Source organism: Eublepharis macularius, chromosome 15 (assembly GCF_028583425.1).
Source record: "Eublepharis macularius isolate TG4126 chromosome 15, MPM_Emac_v1.0, whole genome shotgun sequence".
Lineage (NCBI taxonomy): Eukaryota > Metazoa > Chordata > Lepidosauria > Squamata > Eublepharidae > Eublepharis > Eublepharis macularius.
The window spans coordinates 41039617-41061609 of record NC_072804.1 but is presented as its reverse complement, the minus strand read 5'-3'; the positions used below and the strand labels follow the sequence as shown (position 1 = coordinate 41061609).

Here is a 21993-nt window from a genome sequence, read left to right as displayed (position 1 = left end):
CAAGCCGGAGAAAAATTGTGCATAGCTCCATGTGCTTGACAACTGGTTTATATTAATTGGGGGGGGGGCGGGTTGCAGGATATCACAATTTTCCCATTCATTTCTTGATACCCCTACTTGAAACTAAAGAGCCGACTGCTTAGAAGCCCGCCCACCACACGCTAGAATAAGGCCCTGCCCACAGCTGACGCAACTCTAGAGCCAATCTACCAGACACTGGGTTGGAACCAGCACAAAAGTCTCACTTGTGTTACAGCTCCTGCACAGGCAGAAAAATGCTAGAAAAAGACTGTAGCAGCCGCTTGTGCTAAGTCCAAATTATTGCATCCCTCCCTTGTGTTCCTGCTTGCGCAACATCTTGTGCGACCAATTTCTGAGTGCTATAATATATAACAATACATTGAGTGTTGTTGTTGCTGCTGCTGCTATAATATCTAATGAGGGAAGCGCTAGTTCAGGGGTCTCCGGCCTTTCTGAGCCTGTGGGCACCTCTGTAATTCTGACTCAGGGCGGTGGGTGTAACCACAAAACAGCTGCCATAGGTGGCGGAGCCAACCACAAAACAGCTGCCACAGGAGGTGGAGCCACAAACCGAGGAAACTAAAGTGCTAAGGAGAAGGGGGCAGTTTTAAAAATACACTAGAAAAGAGGAGCAAGAGAGAATCAAACCTATACTGGGGTGGCGGCTGCCTCTGAAACAATGTTATTTTAATCTGCTCAGCCAATCATATCTCCAGTGGCCAATCAGAAGCTCTGCTGGTCAAGTGCCATACTTGGACTCGCCCTTTTTCTAAAAACACTTGGTGGGCACCAGGAAAGGTGTCAGCAGGCACAATGGCACACACCGGCACCATGATGGGGTCCCCTGTGCTAGGTGCTGCATAAGATCTTGCCCTAGTGGAGTTCGCTAAGTGTGTCAACGTTTCTATATTTCTAGATATAAGCCATTGTTTCTCCATAAGCTCTGGAGCCTGAAGACTGTTGGCACTAACCCTTTCTGCCTGCAAAGAAAAAACAAAGCGTGAATATAATTGACTGATTTTGGGATGAACTTTGATACTTACCTGATGGCCTGTGATATGTACTTATTGACAAGAATTGGTTTGGATTGAATTGGACATTTATGGCATTGACCTGTCTGTGATTGTTTGGGGTACCTTGATATGATATGCAAGACAGGTTTATAAACTTTGTTTACACACAGAGCGGAACCACAAGTGACAAAAGGCACAGGTTGGACACTTGTCAGCTTCCCTCAAGTTTTGATGGGAAATGTAGGCATCCTGGTCTCGCAGCTTCGCTCTCTGACTGCTGTCCAATGGACTTTTCAACTGTCACTTGTGCAACATTCCACCAAGCTGCCTACATTTCCCATCAAAACTTGAGGGAAGCTGGCAAGTGTCCAACCTGTCCCTTTTGTCACTTGTGATTCCACTCACACTTTGCACTCCCACTTTCTAAGAACTAAAAGTTTAAAAAACATTATAATAGTTATAAGTATATATTTCATGCGGGTCTCTTAGGACTTGTTATCCTCTTGGTTTTCTGTTTGTATGAGACCTTCCCTAGCCAGTTTTTTAGCTAACCCTGGCTGGACAATCCCACCGCAGAATATCTCTATAACTAAAACCAAATAAGTTGCCGAGTGCCAATCATGAAAACAACATAACCAGGTCAACCACTAAGTGAGGGTTTCTGCACAACCGGAGGACTTCCAGGAAAGAGCCATCTTCCAAAATAATCAAAAGAGGGGAGATACAAAAACCATCCTACTGAGAACTGAGTATGCTTTGGGAGGCATGAAATACTGAGAACAGTTGAGAGTCAAGGGGAAGGGAAAAGTGGAAAATGGCAGAATTACCCTATTCAATTCCAAAGAACTTAGAGAAATCGGCTGAGGGAGATTTAGATGTGGGGAGAACATTTTGAAATTCTCATGGGCTCCCAGCCAGTAACTATTTAAAGAGGAACAGAGCCAATAACGGCGCTTGCGACTACATGCCCTCCCCAACAAGCTCATGCACTGCAACAAGCCAGAATCAGCCCTGGAACCTACACAGTGATTGTGCAAACAAGTTGTGAGTCTGACAAATTGCAGCCCTGGGCTGAACGCACAAACCAGCTGCTTGCTCAGCTTACAAGCAAACTGTGTGATGGCAACAGTTCGGCACAGACTGCTACTATTGTGCACCTGGGGAAAGAAGCAGTGATGGATCTCAGACTGGTCTGCCCACCCTGTACCCAGTTGGAAGAGCAGAAATCACATTTTACAGGTTTCTTGAATTAATGCACACACCCAGACGGCCAGGCCACAAACCATATTTAATGCAGCAACAGCAGGGATTGATTCCTGCCAGATGTGTCCTGCTGCAGAGAGTGATCCATGCTTCCCACATCTGGACACCCTCAAGGCAACCTAAGGGAACCCAAATGCATATTATGTAACTATGTATATGCGATGACAGAGAAGAAGAAGATGGTAATGAAGCAGGCCATGTTTTAGATTGGCAGAGGGACCTATGTGACTGTTTTCAGAAGGCATTTCCATTCAGGAAGAGAGAACTCCTTCTCACCACACCATTACGCACACAAGCCTCTTTTGTGAAGAAACTGATTAAAAACTGTGAGACAGCAACAAGGAAAGGCCTCCTTCCCAGCATGTATGCCAGGCCACAAACTGCTCAGGTCTAATTTCCCAGATCTTGGTTTGGATTCAATGCGCCTGGTGGCGGCGCATTGCAGAATGCTGCTGGCTATGCCCAGATAAGCCACACAAACCACATTTCACAGACAAAACACACCAGGCTTGTACGGAGCCCAGACCTCACCCCGTCAAGAAAGAATCAGTTGGAGGAGAATGTGGGAAGCTCCGCCAACTCTTATAAACACAGAAACAAAAAAAAGGGGGGGGAGGCATATTTTCATTTCAGAGTTCAAAGACAGGACTAGTGCTGTGCGGCAGTGAGAGCATTTCAGGGAGTCCCAGACTCAAAGCCTGGCTTGCCACGAGTCTCATTGGGCCAGTCATTTCCTCTCCACCTAGCCTACCTCAGAGGGCTGGTGCAAGGAAAAATAAGGATGGCAGAACCACGTAGACTGACTTAAGTTTCTGAAGGAAGAGCAAGATAAAACAACACATTCAAAAATATGTTGGGCAAAACAGATGCAATATTTGAGCTCCTTCTTGCAGTGACATTTCCAGTGACTCTGCCACACATGCCAGGAAAGAATGTCACACCTGATTATCTCAATACAGGTAAGGTAACCCTCATTTTGCATAAAAAGGACAGCAAGCGAATACTCCGAATTTAATACGTGCATCAGGGAAGTGTGGTTTTTCAGTACAGTCTTGCTCATACTGAAGCTGGAATACCCATCCGTCGCCCATTTCAGAGAAAATGGAGATGGTATGTATCAAGGCAATTGCACATAATGTAGTGAGCTCTCCCTTATGCACAGGAAAAGTGCTGGAAACATTGCAACGAAACGCAAAGGAATCTACGATTGGCTCTTCCCAGGCTCTTTAAAGATCAATTTCATTGACGCAGATTCCTAGGGCCACACGGGTGGGGAGCATATTAACTGCCGACCACCACCACCACCACCCCCTCGCCGCCACTGCCACTAAGATTAGCCCTGAAAGAAGAAAACACTTTTTTCCTTCTAAAGACAGTAAACACGGGAGTTGGGGATTAGCAGGCAAAACAGTGCAGGAGTGGAAGACTTAACTCGCTCTCCCCTCCCCATATGGTTGCTTTACACAACACTGGGATGGTCCAATCAAATGTCTCCCAGCATCTGGTCTGCTTTGATCCATGTAAACAGGCAAGATCCTTTAGGTAGCAAAGCTCCAATTCTGGCCACACACCCCAGCCTGTTTTTGTGTTAGGCTCACAACAAAACTAAATACAAATTTTGCTCTTCTTCTGCAGGCCAACATGGCTACCCACCTGAAACTTACTATATGGTTATCTATGCCAAATCAATATTTTTTTACTCCTTGGATATGTGAATGGTATTATCTGAATATTTCACTGCAGATGGTATTTCTCAAATACCCTTTGGACTGTATGACCGCTACGGTCCATTTCATTCCTTGGAGATTTTATTGACTTACCATTTAGATGAGATATATCGCATCACTACGATATGTTATAATATGTCCTTACTGTGTGGGTCAATGTGTTCTAACACTGGACCTCCATAATGCACGTGTTTTGTAACTTTAAAAAACCCCTAGTACTTTTGTACTTGGTGTTTAGATTGCCCTTTTCCGCCCAGTTTTTGTCAGGCTCAGCAAACGGAAACCTCTTTCCACCCCTCCAGCCGGCAGCTGCTTCCATCAGGTGAGTTCTGTGAGGGAGGGTGCTTCGGCCATGCATTTTCATGGAATGCATTTTTATCTGGAGCCCGCAGGGGTGAACACAGCAATTCCCTCCTCTATTTTATCATCACATCAACACTATGAGGTAGAGCAGACAACACTGAACATGACAGTCCCGTGGTACGGCCTGAAATAAGTCACCTTGTGGAACAGCAGTAGTCTGATAGCCGGGCCCACGGAGACCACTCTGAGGTAAGGCCTGGTGATCTCTCGGAACTGCAACTGCTCTCTAGATTACAAAGATCACTTCCCTCAGAGAAAACAGCTGCTTTGGAGGGTGAACTCTGTGGCATTATGCTCCACTGAGGCCCCTCCCCTCCCCAAACCCTGTCCTCCGCAGGTCCCGCTCCCAAATCCCCAAGAGTTTCCCAATTTAGAATTGGTAACCCTAAGTCCAACAAGCATCTCCCAACTGAAGGAGCAAAGGGAGCAGAATTTGGAAATGGTCCCAAAGGACCACAACCGGTCAGAGTAGACAGTGCTGAGATAAGACAAATCACTGGTCTGACTCCTACAGAGCAGCTTCATATAGATTCATAGATCAAGGAAACTTTGCAGCCTTTCTGCTCCCCCCCCCTCCACTGCCTACAAACAATGTTTCTCCTCCACTTGCTTGTCGCTGATTGGAATTATTAGTCTCTGAACTCACAAAGATCAAAAGCCTTCCTGCCCGCTGCAAGCAGAAGTAGATCACAGTCTCTCAGGGGGAGAAAAGGCAAGAAAACCAACTTCACACATAAGCATTCCCCCATGACAGCTGTTCCCCCACCCCACAGAGAATCTAATAAGGACAAAATCCCACTGGTTGTTTGCATGGCAGGTGGGCTGCCCCGGTTCCCTATCAAGGCCAGGGACACCTGCCAGTCAATGCAGGCAGATGCATCAGGTGAGGCCGCTGGGGTGCAGCTCCGTCACTCGCCCGCCTCTCCCCTAATTGGATCCGTCAGTCACCACAAGAGCTGTGTTTGTTTTCTCATTCTGAATGTGCTCGGAAAGGTCGCCAAACATGGTTTTCCTGCGTGCTGGGGACTTTGAAAAGGAAGGCACCCGTCAGAAATTGACTGCAAACTGGATGGGGAGGGGAAGGATCCATGGAATAATGCAAAAACTTCAATGCACTAGCAAGGAGATTGCAAAGCATGGCTTTTTACTGCATTAAGTGTAGAGGAAAAGAAATAATCTTTGGGTTAAAAAAATCTCTCTGTATTGTGCGGGTTAAGTAAATAAGTGGCCTCTTGTCATCGGAAGCCATAATTAACGCAAGTCGGCAGATCTGAATTACAGACGGGGGTCAGGAGGATGCACAAGAAACAAAGAATTCGGTGTTCTGCCTTCATCTCACTTTTAACTCTGTAAGGATGCGAGCATGAAATAAACGCACTAGGACCTAGGCTCAGCCCAATTCATGAGTTACAGGGCCAGGGATCTCCACCCTCTGTCCTATTTAACAGCCACAGATGCGTTCACTTCATTACCCCGCACGGAGTGCCTTATTCAGATCATGACCTGTGTTCCCTGTGAATTTGGATGCAGTTGCAGTAAGGTGCACATACACCACTTCTTCCAACAGGAATTTCAAGTTAATAATGGTTCGAGAACAGCTCTTCATGCTAGAGAATGTTCCTCTCTTCACCGCTGCTCCCGCTTCACCTATTGCACTGAAAGGTCATCTTTTTGCAGAAAACAGATCGTTATGATAATGGAATCATTTTTATAAGTATGTCCCTCCAGGAACTGGTACTTAGTTTTGAAAAATAAACATACCAACAGAAAAGACATTCCTAAACAAAACCAAATGTTAAACTCTGCCAGAAGAGCATGGGTTTGGCCTTGAAATCCCGTCTTGCTAACCCCACGCACAGAAGGCCTGGTTCAGGCAGGGAAGAAAAGACATTCTTCATATGCTCAGAGATACTCTGTTACAACTTCCAGGGGCACACACAAACAAAAACTTTCTTGTGATCCCAAAACCCTTAGCTCTGTCTGAGGTACTACAACCGTATCTGGGCTGTAGCACTTCAATCTCTGGGTGGTGTTCCTTTAAAAATTTCCATGTTCACAGAAAGCTAGCATGTCAGGGAGACAAGCTTTACAGTTTAGCCTTCTCTCAGTCAGATCTCAAGCTCTGAGCTTTTTTCCATTCAGTTCCTTCCTAGACCTTTAGCAATTTCATTCCACTCTCCTTCCTCTCCCCCACCCCATTCACAAATGCTCCAGCTCCAATCCGCTCAGCTTCCGGAAATTCTATTCGCCAACAAAAACATTCAGGAAAACCTAAATATTAGGAGATTATCTGTAATCACATCACCAAAAGGAAAGCTGAAGCAGCACTGCTCGTAGAAAATCTCCGAAAAAGTGCTGTTCAGAAGTCGTATCAAATTCTTACCGGTACAGATCAAAAAACGGGAGCGTGGTAGTATGAAGTGTGGTTAGAATGCTAGGTTTCACTTCTTGTAAATCACTGGGTTGGAGACCTTATAAACTTGAACATATCGTATATAGAAAGCAATTGCATACAGACTTATTTTTAGATATTTAGAAATCTTTTATAGATACCTATGTATAGATTTGCCAATAGCGTTTTTGTAGCCAGCCCAGTTTCCTTTTTCCCCTCTCCTGTACACTTTTTCAATTTTCCCCCCTGCTTTTCACTAATTAAAAAATAAAATAAAATGAGATTCTACCAGCTATAGGCCATTTAAAAGGTTCCTACTTCTGAGATTAAATTTATTATTAAAATCAATATTCAGAAAGAAATAAAAAATATTTTTTTAAAAAAAGAAAGCTGGGCTTGCACTAAGGGGATCAAGATTCAAATCCTAACTCAAGATCAAGCGACCTCTCTGCAAGACCCCAGATCAGGTCAGGGTTAAACAGGGAATATTAGAGGAGGTTCAGCCCTAATATCTCTGTATGGTTTCACTAACAGAAATCAGTCCTACCCCGTACTGTTAGCAACATGGAGGAGGTGGATCTCCAACTTCTGCTTGCTTTGCTTGTTCAAAAAGCCCTAAGACAGCAAGAAACCTAAGTTTCAATTTGCAAAACTGTACCAAGTTAAAAGAGGTTAAATCCCTTCTCCCATTCCAATAAGGGCCTGACCCAAACGAGGGCTCAAACGCCTGATGCTGGGTTCATCAAGTCATGGTTATCCCAGTGTCTTATGTTTATCCTCACAACAACTCTATGAGGTAGGAGAAGCTAAGGGACCCCTAGGTCACCCCATATTCTTGATGGCAGAGTGGAGATTTGAACCTGGTTCTCCCAGACCCTAGTCTAACAGTAAACACTTCATCATGCTGACTCTCTGGAGGAAAACAATGCATGGCTGTTTTGGAGAAAATTCACCCAGAGAGAGGCAACCAAAGAAGGAGAAAAGGTTGGACATTATGTAGTGACAGGCAGTAGGCTTAGGTAGTCTTAAAAAGGGTGAGACAAATATACGGAGGAGATGTCTTTCAACAGTTCTCAACCATGATGGCTACGCAGAGCCTCCATGACCAGAGGCAGTGTACCTCCAAACACCAATTGTTGGGAGGCCTATGCACTGCCTTCTAGACCTTATGGTTGACCATCACAGGGAAACAAGATGCTGCATTGAATTGACTTTTAATCTGATCCAGCAGGGCTCTTCTTATATCCTGCGTAGGAGCACAAGCAACAACTGAGAAAGAGCTGTTAAGGAGCCAGAGGAGAGGCCGGAGTGGGGGACAGGACCACAGACCGGGATGGACCACTGGATGCACTGACCCTCCCTGGGCCACCGATTAACCCCAGCTAAAGCACTCTCTGTTTTTTTAAGCAGGGTTTTTCTGATTGGAGACAACACAGTGGCTTCCATTTAAAGAATCTGAACCTGTCTTCAGCTTAGACAGGAAGAAAAACAAGCCCCCCCCCAACTGTAGCACTCCTAACTGTATGCATTCATCCCACCCAACTCTGCCAGTCCCAGATTCATCCTGACTCCAGGAAGGACTTCTTAAAATCACCATTATCCTTATGTTTCACTGATGCTCGAAAAGAATACCCTTTAGCTCTTAGGGCAGTGAGAATTGCAGGGTGGTTAGAAGGGGTGATTTAATCATGTTCTTATTGATTTAAGGGGAAAGTGTTCGTTATAAGTCTGTAACAGCTTCTAAACTTTAAAAAAAATTGCCAGCCTTATTTAATTTGTGTGTTTCTGGTGCTAACACTTCATAGACACAAAAATACATGGTCTTCGCAGCAGGATAAGGGAAGGTTCTTTCGGTTAGAGGAAATTATTGGTTCTGCATTGGGGTTTCTGAGGACTTATCTGAGAATGCAGGGATTCTCTCCTTGCAAGGTAGTGTGTCTTGAGCACTGGTCCCCCCAATATAGTCTCCGTGGGGGCCACCACAACTGCTAAGGTGTTTCCTGGTGCCTGTTTGCTTCTTCTCAAAAGCAAAGAGTCAGTCCTGGCTTTTGATCCAGAGGAGTTAGCCATGTTAGTCTGTAGTAGCAAAATCAAAAAGAGTCCAGTAGCACCTTTAAGACTAACCAATTTTATTGTAGCATAAGCTTTCGAGAATCAAGTTCTCTTCTTCAGATGCATGATCCGAACCGGTTCGGATCATGCATCTGAAGAAGAGAACTTGATTCTCGAAAGCTTATGCTACAATAAAATTGGTTAGTCCTGGCTTTTGTCCAACTTACTGGAAGATGAAGAGCTCAGGAAACTTCCTCTGCATGCAGAAGGCCGTTTTGTATAACCTTGTTTGGAGGAGGGATTGTGGCTCAGCGGTAAAGAAGATACCCTGCGTTCAGAAGGTCCTAAGTTCCATCCCCAGTATCTCCAGATCAGATAACAGGAAAAACTTCCGGAGACCCTGGAGACCCACTGTCAAACAACCTTGAGAGACACGCAGTATAAGGCAGCTTCATTTAGGCAGGGGTTCTGGCTCGGTGATGGATAGTGCAAACATTTTGCATGCCAAAGGTCCCATGTTCAGTCCTCAGCATTGCCCAGCACCTCAACTTATTGGAAATACGGCTGCCGGATCCCTCAGTGGGGATGAGGGAACCCGCACTCCCACTCTTTGCCCCCCGCTACCACTCACTTGGCTGGTGGGGGGAAAGGTGAGGGAACAGGCCTCTTGGGCATGCTCAAGGAGTGGCGCAACGACATTGATGTCATCGTGCTGCCTCGGGAGCGCATGTGTGCTGGGTCCCTCCCTTCTGCCAGGATCATGAGTAGACCTGGAAAACCTACCTGGAAAACCTCCGCCAACTAGGGTTGCCAGGTCCAGGTTGGGAAATTCCTGGAGATTTTGGGAGTGGAGCCTGGAGAGGGTGGGGTCTGGAGAGGGGAGGGGCCTCAGCAAGGTATAATGCCATGGAGTCCACACTCCAAAGCAACCATTTTCTCCAGGGGAACTGATCTCTATCACCTGGAGATCAGTTGTAATTCCAGATCTCCAGCCACCACCTGGAGGCTGGCACTGGGCCAGAAGGGCCAGCAGTCCAAATTCCATTCAAAACCACTTGTTCCCCAGCCACCTGTGCCAAAACTCACCCCCTCCTTTTTTTAATGTAATCAAATCTGGGCATCATTTGGCTTCCTGCACAGTAGGCCTCCTGTCTCCCAGGATCAATTTTACTTTCCCCCACAACAGCTGTGGTAGTGGCAGGAATGCAGCTCTCCCTTTCTCTCCTTTCAGCCCTGCCTAGAGAGACCTGAAACGACTGCAAAGGCTCAAATCAGACAGCAGCCCCCTCTCGAGTTCTTCAGGCCACTCCAGCGCAAACCAGGCTGAAAGCTCCAAACACAGCCACACCTGTGGATCTCAAGGTCCCAGGAGAACAAAGCGCCACAGTAAATACCAGGAGAAGGATCAGACGTTTAGCCGACAAAGAACATCTGTAGTTATAACAAAGATAAAAATTACGGAGGCCATCAATCTGTCTCCCCTCCCCCAGTGCCTGCGGGTGAAAGCCAGTCACCAGCTGTTAAGGGAGAGGTTTCCCTCATTGCTGCACAGTTGCAGAGCCACCAAAAGGACAGCAGTCAAGCAGATGCCGCATTTCCTCCATCTCAGGAACGTAAGCAATGGCATGGCCAGACCGGCAGTGGGCAAGTGGCCATTTCGCGGCTCTGCTCTCCGAGATCCCTCTGGGTTAATATAAAAGGATTTCCTTGTTTTTCTCGCATTCTCTGCCTTACAAGAGATCTGTGCATGTTGAGAAGACACTCAATTAACTGCTGGTTTGTGTATTCTCAGAGAGGGCTAGTTCTTTTCTTTCTTTTCCTTCTCTTTCCCATCATAAAACTTGCCTTGCAACCAACGCCATCTAATCCAATTATTTACGCAATCCATCTTGTCTTCCATTTTAAGACTCTACACTGCAGACTAGGAACTTCTCCATCTGGCCTGAAACGCCTTCTCTCTCTCCCCTACCAACATTTTATGTCTGAATGAAGAGTCCTGCAGAACTCAAAAGCTTGCTATTTTTATAATATTTTGGTCGATACTAATAACAGCTATTATACGACAGTTGTTTTTCAGAATTCCCTTATGGACCAATACAACTAGCTACAGTCTTTGCCTGGTTCCAACGATGTTCTTTTGAAACTTGCCTTTGGGAAATAAAGCATTTTCAAGCTAGGTCACTCCAGTATAGATCTGCAGTGCTACAATGTCCCAGCCAAAAAACATCAATACTTCAAAGCACCTTCTGCAACGGAGCCTCCAAGAAGCACATTTTTACCATCAAGCAAAAGCAGCCATTTTTATAAACATTCAAACATCCTTTAAATATTAAACAGGAAAGTTCTTCTGTCAATTCTTAATTCTGCATGGAAGTCAGGCCTGCTGCATCTCTTTAAATGTCCTTAATTACCAGGGCCGGCCCTCCCTTGAGACACAAATCTCACTTCACACACAGGCTACACGTCGATCAGCCTTGTTTATGACATCACATCGCGGCGGCACTAGAGGAAAATGCCGCAAGAAAATCAATGGCTCGGCTTTAAGGTTTCGGCAACGGCACTTTCCTTTTCATCCCCAGGTTGGGATTTCAGAAGCCACGACCCCTTTAAAGAAATAATTGGGAGCAAAGATTCAGGAATGAGCATCGCAAATCCCAGCAACCAGGTTGTGAGAACTGTGTTGACTTCCTAGGAACAGGAGGAAACATACATCCCAGAGGATTGTTTAGAATCTGCAATAATCCCCAGATCTCAAAAAGAAATCACAGAGATTAGGCTTGCCATTTGCCCTCCTACAGTGTGTAAAACCCCGTCTTCAGCTGCAATACCCCACCCTTGAGAAACTGAGAAGCAGGAATAAAAAATGGCTTGAAAATGGCCTCCAGAGAGATGCTCTAGGAAGTACCCATGTCTCTATGATCTTTACCACAGAGGCTAAGGGAAATTTCTAGAGCGTTGCCCAGAAGTGATGTCACATCCTCCCCAAACTCCACCCTCTCTAAGTACTATCCTCGAAATAGTTCAGCATTTGCCAAGACAGTGCAGGCAACTCTAACAGACAGATATTGTGAGCAGTACACAGCCTGAAGTTCTGGCAAAAGGTGAAACCATCAATGGCCATAAGTGGCACTGCTCTAGGCCTTGGTGTCTCTAAGGCAAAAACTTTACATTGGAAGTTAGGAGTGGGAAACCAGTTCAGATTTATGCTGGAAAGATAAATAAGGATCACAACTGTGTGTGCCTTTTTTCCCTTCCCAATGCACAGAGCACAGAAAGGCAACAGAAGACTGAGAAACACGAACAGCTGTTCTGTCAAAGCAGTTTCCTGTGTTGCATTTGTAATGCTTATCGGTAGTGGACATGTTAAAAATGTTCATGCGTTACTTGCAAACGTGCCCTGGATTCACACAAACATATGAACCAGCCAATACTGAGTCCAACCATTGGACCAACTTGCTCAATATTTTCTACTCTGCAGCTCTCTGGGACCGTTGCCAATACCTGCAAACTAACTCAGTCTCTTTAACCAAGATGCTGGGGACTGAACCTGGAGCCTTCTATATGCAAAGCATGTGCTCTACCCTCTTGAGCCACAGCTTCTTGGCAGGAATGCTGCTCTTCATGCACTGTTTATAGCCCTCAATTGACTGTGGTTCTTTGCAACCTTAACCCACTTGGAGAGATCATCTTTGAACCAGGTAATGAAAACACATGGCGCTACCTCATATTTAGTCAGCCCCTTGGTATGTCAAGGTCAACACGGTCTACTCTGATTGGCAGTTGCTCTCCGGGGACTCAAATCAAGGCCTGTCACATCACTTGCTACCTGATCCTTTTAACTGAAGATGTGAGGGCTCGAACTCGGGACCTTCTAGATGCAGATGCTCAACCACTGGGTCACAGCCACATCTCAAACAGCCCTGTGTCTATATAGCTCACAGATATATAGTACCAGATGTAAGCGTTTCATATGGAATCGTCCACTTCTCTCAAGCCATTCATCTCTCACCAGCATATGTCCAAGGGAGACACTTGAGATTAGCCCTCATATTACGTCTCCTCCTCAAGATACTATAGAGTAAGTAACAACGGTGTGTGGAAACACTCTGTTCCCTTTTCTTCACACAACAGCAGCAGTGTGCTGCCAGGTTGACAAAATAGGGTTGTTGTTGTTGTTTTTTTGGAAAGTGGATAATACTTTGTAAATGAGTCAGCGCACAGGTGTCAAACCGGGCCTCTCCTAGAACATCCCAAGTACTCCCTCGTTATATACGCCTGTGAGGAGAATGAGGGCTGAAATCCAGTCCCCCACCCCCTTCACCCAAGCAGCTCAGAGCAGCATGTATTTCTCTAGCCAACTCACCCACATTTTGGTCTTACAGCCACCCATGACCTTGGTTAGGCCAAGATCAAGATGGGCAGCCGTGTTAAATCTGTCTGTAGCAGTAGAAAAAAAGCAAGAGTCCAGCTGCACCTATAAGGCTAACAAAATTGGTGGTAGGGTTTGAGCTTTCGTGAGTCACAAGTATCTGAACAAGAGAGCTGTGACTCACAGAAGCTCATAACTTACCACAGATTTTGTTCGTCCTATAGGTGATACTGGACTCTTGCTCATTTCTATTGGTTAGGCCAAGGCAGAGTGACTAACCTGAGGTCACTCAATTCGAGATTTACAGCTGAGTGAGGATTCGAACCCAAGACTCCCACGTTCTGGTCCAGCACTTTAACCCCTACACGATACAGGCTCTGCTCCCATGCTATCTCAAAATGCATGACAGTAATATTGCCAATTATGGCAGGAAAAGCAAGGCCAAATGTGATCATCTGATCCATGCCTTTTTTATCACCCAAGATCACTCTGAAGCCCAAGTTCATTTTCAGAACCAGGCAGACACAACTAAGTCGGTGCATGCACAAAAGCACTGGACACACTGCCGATCGACCCACGTTCCCACTAGAGTACAGCCACAGGCAATATTGAAAAGAGCAAGTTGCTTTATACCAGTGTGATTGTTAGCTCATCTAGTTCAGTACTGTTTACTTACACATGCGGCAGCTCTCTGGGGTCTCAGGCAGGGGAGAATGCTTCCCACACCCCTGCGATCCTTTGAAACTGGGGGTTGAATCTGGGACCTTCTTCAAGCAAAGTATATGCTCTACCCACTGAGTCATGATCCCTCCCCGATATGAGTTCCTACTCTTGCCGCAATCACATAGCACAACAAAATAGAGCAACACGGTAATGTAATTGTCACAACAGAGAATCTCCCGTGTGGTATTATGTCTTCACAATTGTTTTAATAAAGGATATATTAATTGAGTACTGTTTCACAAATTTGTTTATACAGAGTAAGGGATGTAATAAACAATTTGTATATTCTTTTGTTTCTCTTGACACAACCATATACTACACCATATATTGCAACCTCCCTAGACCTCAATTATACAGGCATCTTATGCGTTCTAAAAACAATTCATTAAAGTGTCCCGTGCTCAAAGTGCTATCATAGATGTTATTAAAGTGCAATTGCTTTTGGCATCTTATGACACTATTTCTCATATAGAACTCGATTTGCCTTGCATACAGGTACAATACAGGTACAGTATAAGGGTAATTCCAGACACTGTGAATGTCACAGATCAAAAGGACCTATAATCATAGGTTCACGTAGTTGGTTCTGTGACTGCATTCTCTAACGGACGGTCCAGATCCTTGTAAGGTCCGTTTCCAAGCTTCTTTCTCAAAGAGCACAGATGTCAAAGATTCATCATAGTTAACCTTCCATATCCCTCTTTGATTTGTCAATTTGGAAGTAATTGACAAATCAAAGAGGGATATGGAAGGTTAACTATGATGAATCTTTGACATCTGTGCTCTTTGAGAAAGAAGCTTGGAAACGGACCTTACAAGGATCTGGACCGTCCGTTAGAGAATGCAGTCACAGAACCAACTACGTGAACCTATGATTATAGGTCCTTTTGATCTGTGACATTCACAGTGTCTGGAATTACCCTTATACTGTACCTGTATTGTACCTGTATGCAAGGCAAATCGAGTTCTATATGAGAAATAGTGTCATAAGATGCCAAAAGCAATTGCACTTTAATAACATCTATGATAGCACTTTGAGCACGGGACACTTTAATGAATTGTTTTTAGAACGCATAAGATGCCTGTATAATTGAGGTCTAGGGAGGTTGCAATATATGGTGTAGTATATGGTTGTGTCAAGAGAAACAAAAGAATATACAAATTGTTTATTACATCCCTTACTCTGTATAAACAAATTTGTGAAACAGTACTCAATTAATATATCCTTTATTAAAACAATTGTGAAGACATAATACCACACGGGAGATTCTCTGTTGTGGCAATCACATAGCAAGCAACAGGCACCATGTCACAGCCATGCACACTAATCCTCGGTTTCTACTAAACTGAGGTTTAAGAGCAGCGCACAGATGAGCCCTTGGAGCCATTTATTGCTAGGCTGTTCCTAAGACTTTGGAGAAGAAGAACAAGATGAGAAGGATTCTCGTACCCTCTTCAGTACATGAGTCAGGGAAGTATCAGAGTTAGAGTGCCAGGACAAGCATTAGGAAGACGTGGGTGCAAATTCCCCTGCTGCCATGCAACATGTGACCTGGCAACTTGTTTTCTGGCAACCTAGCCTATCTTCATGGGGTTGCTGTGAGAATAAAATTGAGGAAGGAGGAAGCATATAGTTTGATAGCAGGATAAAAAAAATCTCTTGCAATAACCTACCTCACAGGGTTGTTGTGAGGATAAAAATGAAGCTAACGGAAATAATATAAGCTTCCGTTTGAAATCAGGTTTAGGACAAAGGCAAAGTATAAATGAAGTTAATTAATAAATGAGAGAGGTATCAGACAATTTCTGGATAGGTACCCATTCCCAGTTTACAGTTTACAGTTTACAGTTTACAGTTTACAGTTTACTAAGCCCCCCCCCAAAAGCATACCATCCGACAAATATACGGCTTAGCTAGGATTCGAACCCTTTCCAGCCCACACTCTCTGTTGGACCACATAGCACCAGCTTTCTTGTGCCATAAGTCTTTATTTTTAATTGTTTGAATTTATAAATGACTACCCAAATAACACAGAGAAACTTGCTGTTGCTGAATCAATGCCAGGGTTACTGAAAAGGAGGAAATAATTGCCCAACACAACCGGCAAGATAAGATTATCGATTAAATCCCATGCTGTTCCTACTAGCTGCACGCTCCTGACCAAAATTACTCGGACAACCTGTTCGCCCACATCACGGTCGGGGAGGTTATGCAAGATACAAGGATGCCAATGAGATGCTCAGATCTAACGAAGACCCAGAGAACAAGAGGGATCCCTTCACACCCAAACCAGCAGCATGAGAAACCGAGAGGAAATTAAAAAGCAGCGGCCAGGTGAAAATACAAAGCAAACAGCATAGCTTGCTTTGAAAAGGAAGGCCGAGAAGCTGGCATTTAATCACCTGAGAGCTAAAGGTTGCCAGCCGCATCTAACAAGACAATTATGTTGTGTGTGTGTTAATAAAGGATTTATTTCTAAGTGTGTTTATGGGGCTGGACAGCCGAGGCTATAGCAAGCCAGCCTCTGCACTGGGCTGGTATTAATGGTGTTTAACTCACTACATATTTAAAACTGCCTGCCTTCTGCTCACCTTATGAGCATCTAATATGCAGCAGCAGCAAAGGTGCTGTTGGATCTGAAAGCTAGTTAGTCACGTCAGAGCGAATTCATGAGAACCACCACCTGAGGTCCACACAGGCTCAAGCGCTCTGGATTCATCCCCCTTCCCATGCCTTGATTGAGACTGTGGATCAGATCCAGCAGGCACAGAAGCCAGGCATACACAGGCTTTGTCCATGCAACCATTATCTGGCATCTCTGCACAGAAGCCTTACCTGTGCAATCAATACCCAGCATTTTTACAGACCTCAGACCATGAAAAGTCCCCATTCACGCAATCAGTACGTTGCATTTTTATATAGCCTACACCTGCCATAAGCAGGGTTGCCAGCTCTGGGTTGGAAAATTCCTGGAGATTTGTGGGTGGAGCCTGAGGAGGGTGGAAAGGGAGCTGTGACACCATACAGTCCGCCCTCTGGAGCTGTCATTTTCTCTGGGAAAACTGATTTCTGTAGTCTGGAGATCAGCTGTAATTCCAGGAGAACTCCAAGCCCCTGGAGGTTGGCAGCCTTCAGTACCCTGCATTTTTGCACAGCCTAGATGGCACATAAGCTCGTTTCAGAACCAGCAAGCACAACCCAACTTCCCAGTTCATGGAGTATGCACAGATTTGTCAGGTGAAAAGTAGGGATGTTGTCGAATTACTGGCTTAGTTCAAAAGTTGATGGTTCCGTGACGTTTTTTCCATCATCAGAACAAAGTCATCTTTTTTTTTCCCCCAACCACATATTTGACAGATATATCACCATTAAATTTAATGCTTTTTTCTCATCAATTGTATGGGTGGGGGGAGAAACCAAAAGAACTGGGAAATTTGCCAAAGAAAATAGGCAGGTTGAAAATGATCTTCCCAGCATTCCTAGTTAAAAGGATTTGTGTTGCCTTGGGAAACTATGAACTCCACCCGCCAAAGGTAATAATCCTGCCATTGTTTACACAGATCACTTACCCCAGGAGAAAGGGAAGTGAACCAGGTAGCTCTGATCTCACCAGCAACAGGGGCTCAGTACCACTTCTGACTGACCCCTTGGAACATATAAGCCCCCCCAAAAGGCCAGCGCCAGTTCAGCGGTGATTATCCAAAATCAACAGCCCATGTAAACATCCTCCAAATCACCAGCCAGGTTTCTGGCTTTACTGTGCTTTCGTCATTCTCCCACTAGCCGTCTCAAACAGAACAGCTTCTTCCCCAAGCTCCTTTGATGTAATTTTTTTAAAAATCCCCATTCTCCATGTTCTGAGATCTCATTACTTTTATTTTTCTACATCCACATCTTAGCTCTCATTAGACTAGCCCCAGAAATCTTTGAGTGTCCCTTATAGATAGGACTGTGTATAAGAAAACATTTGGAGCTGGGGACTGAACACCAACTCCTGACAAGTTAAATCTCCCTTTTTAAAAAGTTTCTAGTCCTTATGGCTGAAATGACAGGTTTTACCGAAAAAAATTGCCTCAGGATCCAGCTCCCTGGGCATGCCTCTTCCCCTCTTCACGGCTTCCTTTTCCTATTAAATTGATGCCATTTTAAAACTTTATTCGGGCAAATAAAATAGCGCAGAGCTACTCAAATTTCTCTCACAGGTGGATCTTGAGGCTCAAATTCCACAGGCTCTGGGCCCATTTCTCTCAGTTATGAGAAAAGGAGTTGAGAATTTCCCTCCTGTTCCCCTCCTTCATCCTATATCCCCATTTATTGCTAAGGACTCTGCTTGTTTTCAGCCTCCAGTTGTGAAAGAAGTGATGGCCATACCCAGCACCTGTTGTCTCCCGAACCTGCACTACTTATGGTCTGCAGTGCCGTGGTAGTGGGTTTGAACTAGAGTTTCCAGTCTCCAAGTGGGGCCTAGAGATTCAGGTGACAGAGATCAGTTCCCCTGGAGAAAATGGCTGCCTTGGAAAGTAGACTATATGGCATTATCCGCTGCGGAGGTCCCTCCTCAAACCCCACCCTTCATGGGCTCAACTTTCCCAGGAATTTCCCAAGCTGGAGTTGGCAATCCTTGATCCAACAGGTAGTTTAGAAGTGGGTCCTATTTCCAAAAGTCTGAACCATTTAAAGAGCATAAAAGAAAATGGTATAAATGAGACAAGCAAATACGGACCATGGACAGCCAGTTTGGTGTAGTGGTTAAGAGCAGCAGGACTCTAATCTGGAGCACTGGGTTTGATTCCTCCACTTGAAGCCAGCTGGGTGACCTTAGGTCAGTCACAGCTCTCTCAGAGCACTCTCAGCCTCACCCACCTCACAGCGTGATTGTTGTGGAGATAACAGCCACATACTTTGTAAACTGCTCTGAGTGGGTGTTAAGTTGTCCCGAAGGGCGGCATATAAATCAAATGTTGTTGTTGTTGTTACCATAAAATTAAAACTCAGAATGACAACATATGAATACTGAGGGGTGGGAATCAAAGTTCTTTTTGTTTCAGATTTCAGTTTCCACGTCCCTCATCTGCTTTTGTAGAAAGGGTACAAATTCCAATCCACCCTCCCAAAAGGCAACAACATTAAAATGGACGGTGTGAACAGACTTTTTACAGATCACGGTAGCACAGCGGCAGCCAGGTGCCCAAGAAACTGCAAAATCCCTTAAAATGACATAAATAAATAAATGTTTTGTCAATAGGCGCTCCCCCTCCCTGACCAGGCCTTCCATTCTATGTCATCCTAGATTTTAAGGGCTGGGGACGAGGCCTCTGGGGAGTACGCATCTGAAGTCTCTCCTGTGACCCAAGAGGCGGTCGAGGGGAAAACACGGCGTGACCCCCAATCAATGGACATTAGTGACGCTTAAGCAGCCTGGAAAGAAGCTGGGGTTGTGTTTTCTGTGGTAACTTCCAAAAGGAAGCTGTGCCCCTTCCCTCTGTGTGCCTCATCCACCCCATACATACCCCTCAAGGCCCATGAATGTAAGGGTCAAACCCGCATAGAGAGGGGAAAATGCTAACAGGACACGGCCCTATTAACCAATCACATTCTTAACCCCACCAATCCTTCAAGGGGTAACTGGGCAGCGTACACATTTCCTTCCTCCCATGTTTTATTCTCACAATGACCTAGCAAAGTAGTTTGGGCTGAAAGAGTGACTGGCCAAGGTCAACCAATGATCCTCAGGGCTGAACAGGAAGTTTAACCCTCAATCTGGCTAGTCTCTTTTGCTTTCAGCGGATAAGGCTTACTTTGGCAGACTCGTTCCCCAGTTCCACCTTCTTTGGGGACTGTAGAACTATGAAGCAGTAAACTGGGTTAGATCCAGAAAGCACTGACGGCTGCGCACATTCCATGCTATACCCTCCTTGCTTAAAGATCCCAGGTCCTCCAGTGGGGGCGGGGGATCCCCTCCTCCCACCCCTCCACCCCCAGTCACCACTCACCTGACCAGCAGGGGGGGGGAGCAGGGGAACTGGCTTCCTGGGTGCATTCCCAGAGCAACGCAATGACGTCACTCCCAGGAATGACTTCATCGTGCCACCTCAAGAGAGCTGATTTCAGCCCCAAATGCACAAGGAGTAAGAAAAGGTGAGTGCCGGGTCTCCCCCCTCTCACCAGGAGGATAAGGGGACCTGGCAACCCTATTCCCTCTAGCAGACCCTTCTGACTCCAGGGAAGTTGATTTCTGGGGTCAGAGGACCCACTCAGAATAATAGCTACCTAGATCAACAGGTGGCAGCTAGGAAGGGAGAAAAATGCCCTACCTGCCTCTTTCATTAAAGAGCTGCATTAATGGAAGAAGGAGAACAGAGCAATTTTATCCCCTTCCTCCCTCCCTCACTGCAGCCCTCCAATCCATTACTGCACACTGCTCCCTCAACACAAACCCAGGAATCAACTTTCCTGCGGTCAGAAGAACTGGGGAGGGGGGGGGGGCAAAGCAGGAAAGATCCAGCTATGATCCTTGTGCAAGCAGACTGTATAATCCGCCTTGAGTCTTAGAGCAGAACCACAAGTGACAAAAGGCACAGATTGGACACTTGTCAGCTTCCCGCAAGTTTTGATGGGAAATGTAGGCATCCTGGTCTTGCAGCTTGGCTCTCCGACTGCTGTCCAATGGACTTTTCAACTGTCATTTGTGCAACATTCCACCAAGCTGCCTACATTTCCCATCAAAACTTGAGGGAAGCTGACAAGTGTCCAACCTGTGCCTTTTGTCACTTGTGGTTCTGCTCCCAGTGAGAAAGGTAGACTGTAAATAACGTAAATAAATATAAATAATGTGCATAAATAAATTAGCCATGTGCAATTTAACTGCTCTGGCTTAGTGATGGGGCCCAAATGCCAGCCTCAGGACAAGTTCCCCAAATAGTCAACTTCCATATTATGATGGTTAATGGCACATTCAGAGAGCAGTGACATGTTTCCCCCAGAGTCACCCCCAGGAAAGCCAGTTATCACTCCCACACACACACACACACACAACACGTATTTGAAAAGCACACACACATCGTGCTTATTACAGAAAGTCAGCTTTCTTACACGATACACACCTGACAGGTAGAGACTGAAGCAATCGGCACATTTGAAATGTGGGTTAGATGAGACAAGACACTTGGAGATTCCCCTGCTATTTAAAAGAATGGATAAAAGCAGCAGATAGGGACATCAAGTCAGATCACGGGCATAACTTTCCCTCCAAACTTTCTTCCCTGTTGAAATCCCCGCCTCCTGAGCTCTTGGCCCCATTGGAGATAATGTACAGGTTCCCCCTCCGTCACTGTTACAACAGCCCCATTCTAATTCGGGCCTCCCCCAGCAAAAGTGGGGAGAGCTAATCGTAGGTCTCCCTGTCTCCCATGTAGTTTGCCTCCACGGCAACTAGGAACAACTGAGGTGAACCCATTCCTGAGGACCGTTGATGTCAAGGTTCAACTCTGAGGGAGAAGTCTGGGGCCACGGCTCCCCGGTTCAGAACGAGGGATCTACACGCAGGCTGGAGGCCTATGGAGCACAGTGAGAGACTAAGACTTACTTGTGAGGAAATCTGCATAGAATCTGGTTACACCATCTGTGTTTATCTACAGAAACAGTGGGATGAGACGAGGTTGTTAAATGTTTATGCTACTCTTCCTGTTGGAAGTATACATTATTTCCTAAAGGGAGCCACCACTAGGCTAAAACCTAACATTACAGAACAATCCCAGCCAGAGTTACACCTTTCTAAGACCACTTTCTGTGGGCGTAAAAGTGTGTAACTCTGCTTAGGAATGCCCTGTAAAGACACTTTGCCAATGGTCAGGGGAAGGGTTGAATGCCTGGCCTCAGCTGGAAAATATGGGGCTGCTATTAGGGATCCCAGGTGCCTGCCGGTGCCAGGCAATCTCCCGAAAGTTTGCCTAATTGCCTGGCAACCAGTGGGAGGTTTCAAGCCGCCCGACAATTGCCCACCACTGGCAAGGATCTGCGGAACAAGTGTGGCATGCAAGTTCCCAGCAGATGTGACAATGTCACTTCCA

The 21993-nt window shown here is 45.6% G+C and overlaps 1 protein-coding gene across 1 annotated transcript in view; it reads right to left on the bottom strand.

Annotated features, from left to right (window-relative positions):
• Positions 1–21993, bottom strand: part of PTPRU (protein tyrosine phosphatase receptor type U) — a 386725-nt gene that overhangs the window by 340455 nt on the left and 24277 nt on the right. The gene's annotated exons all lie outside the window — the stretch shown is intronic.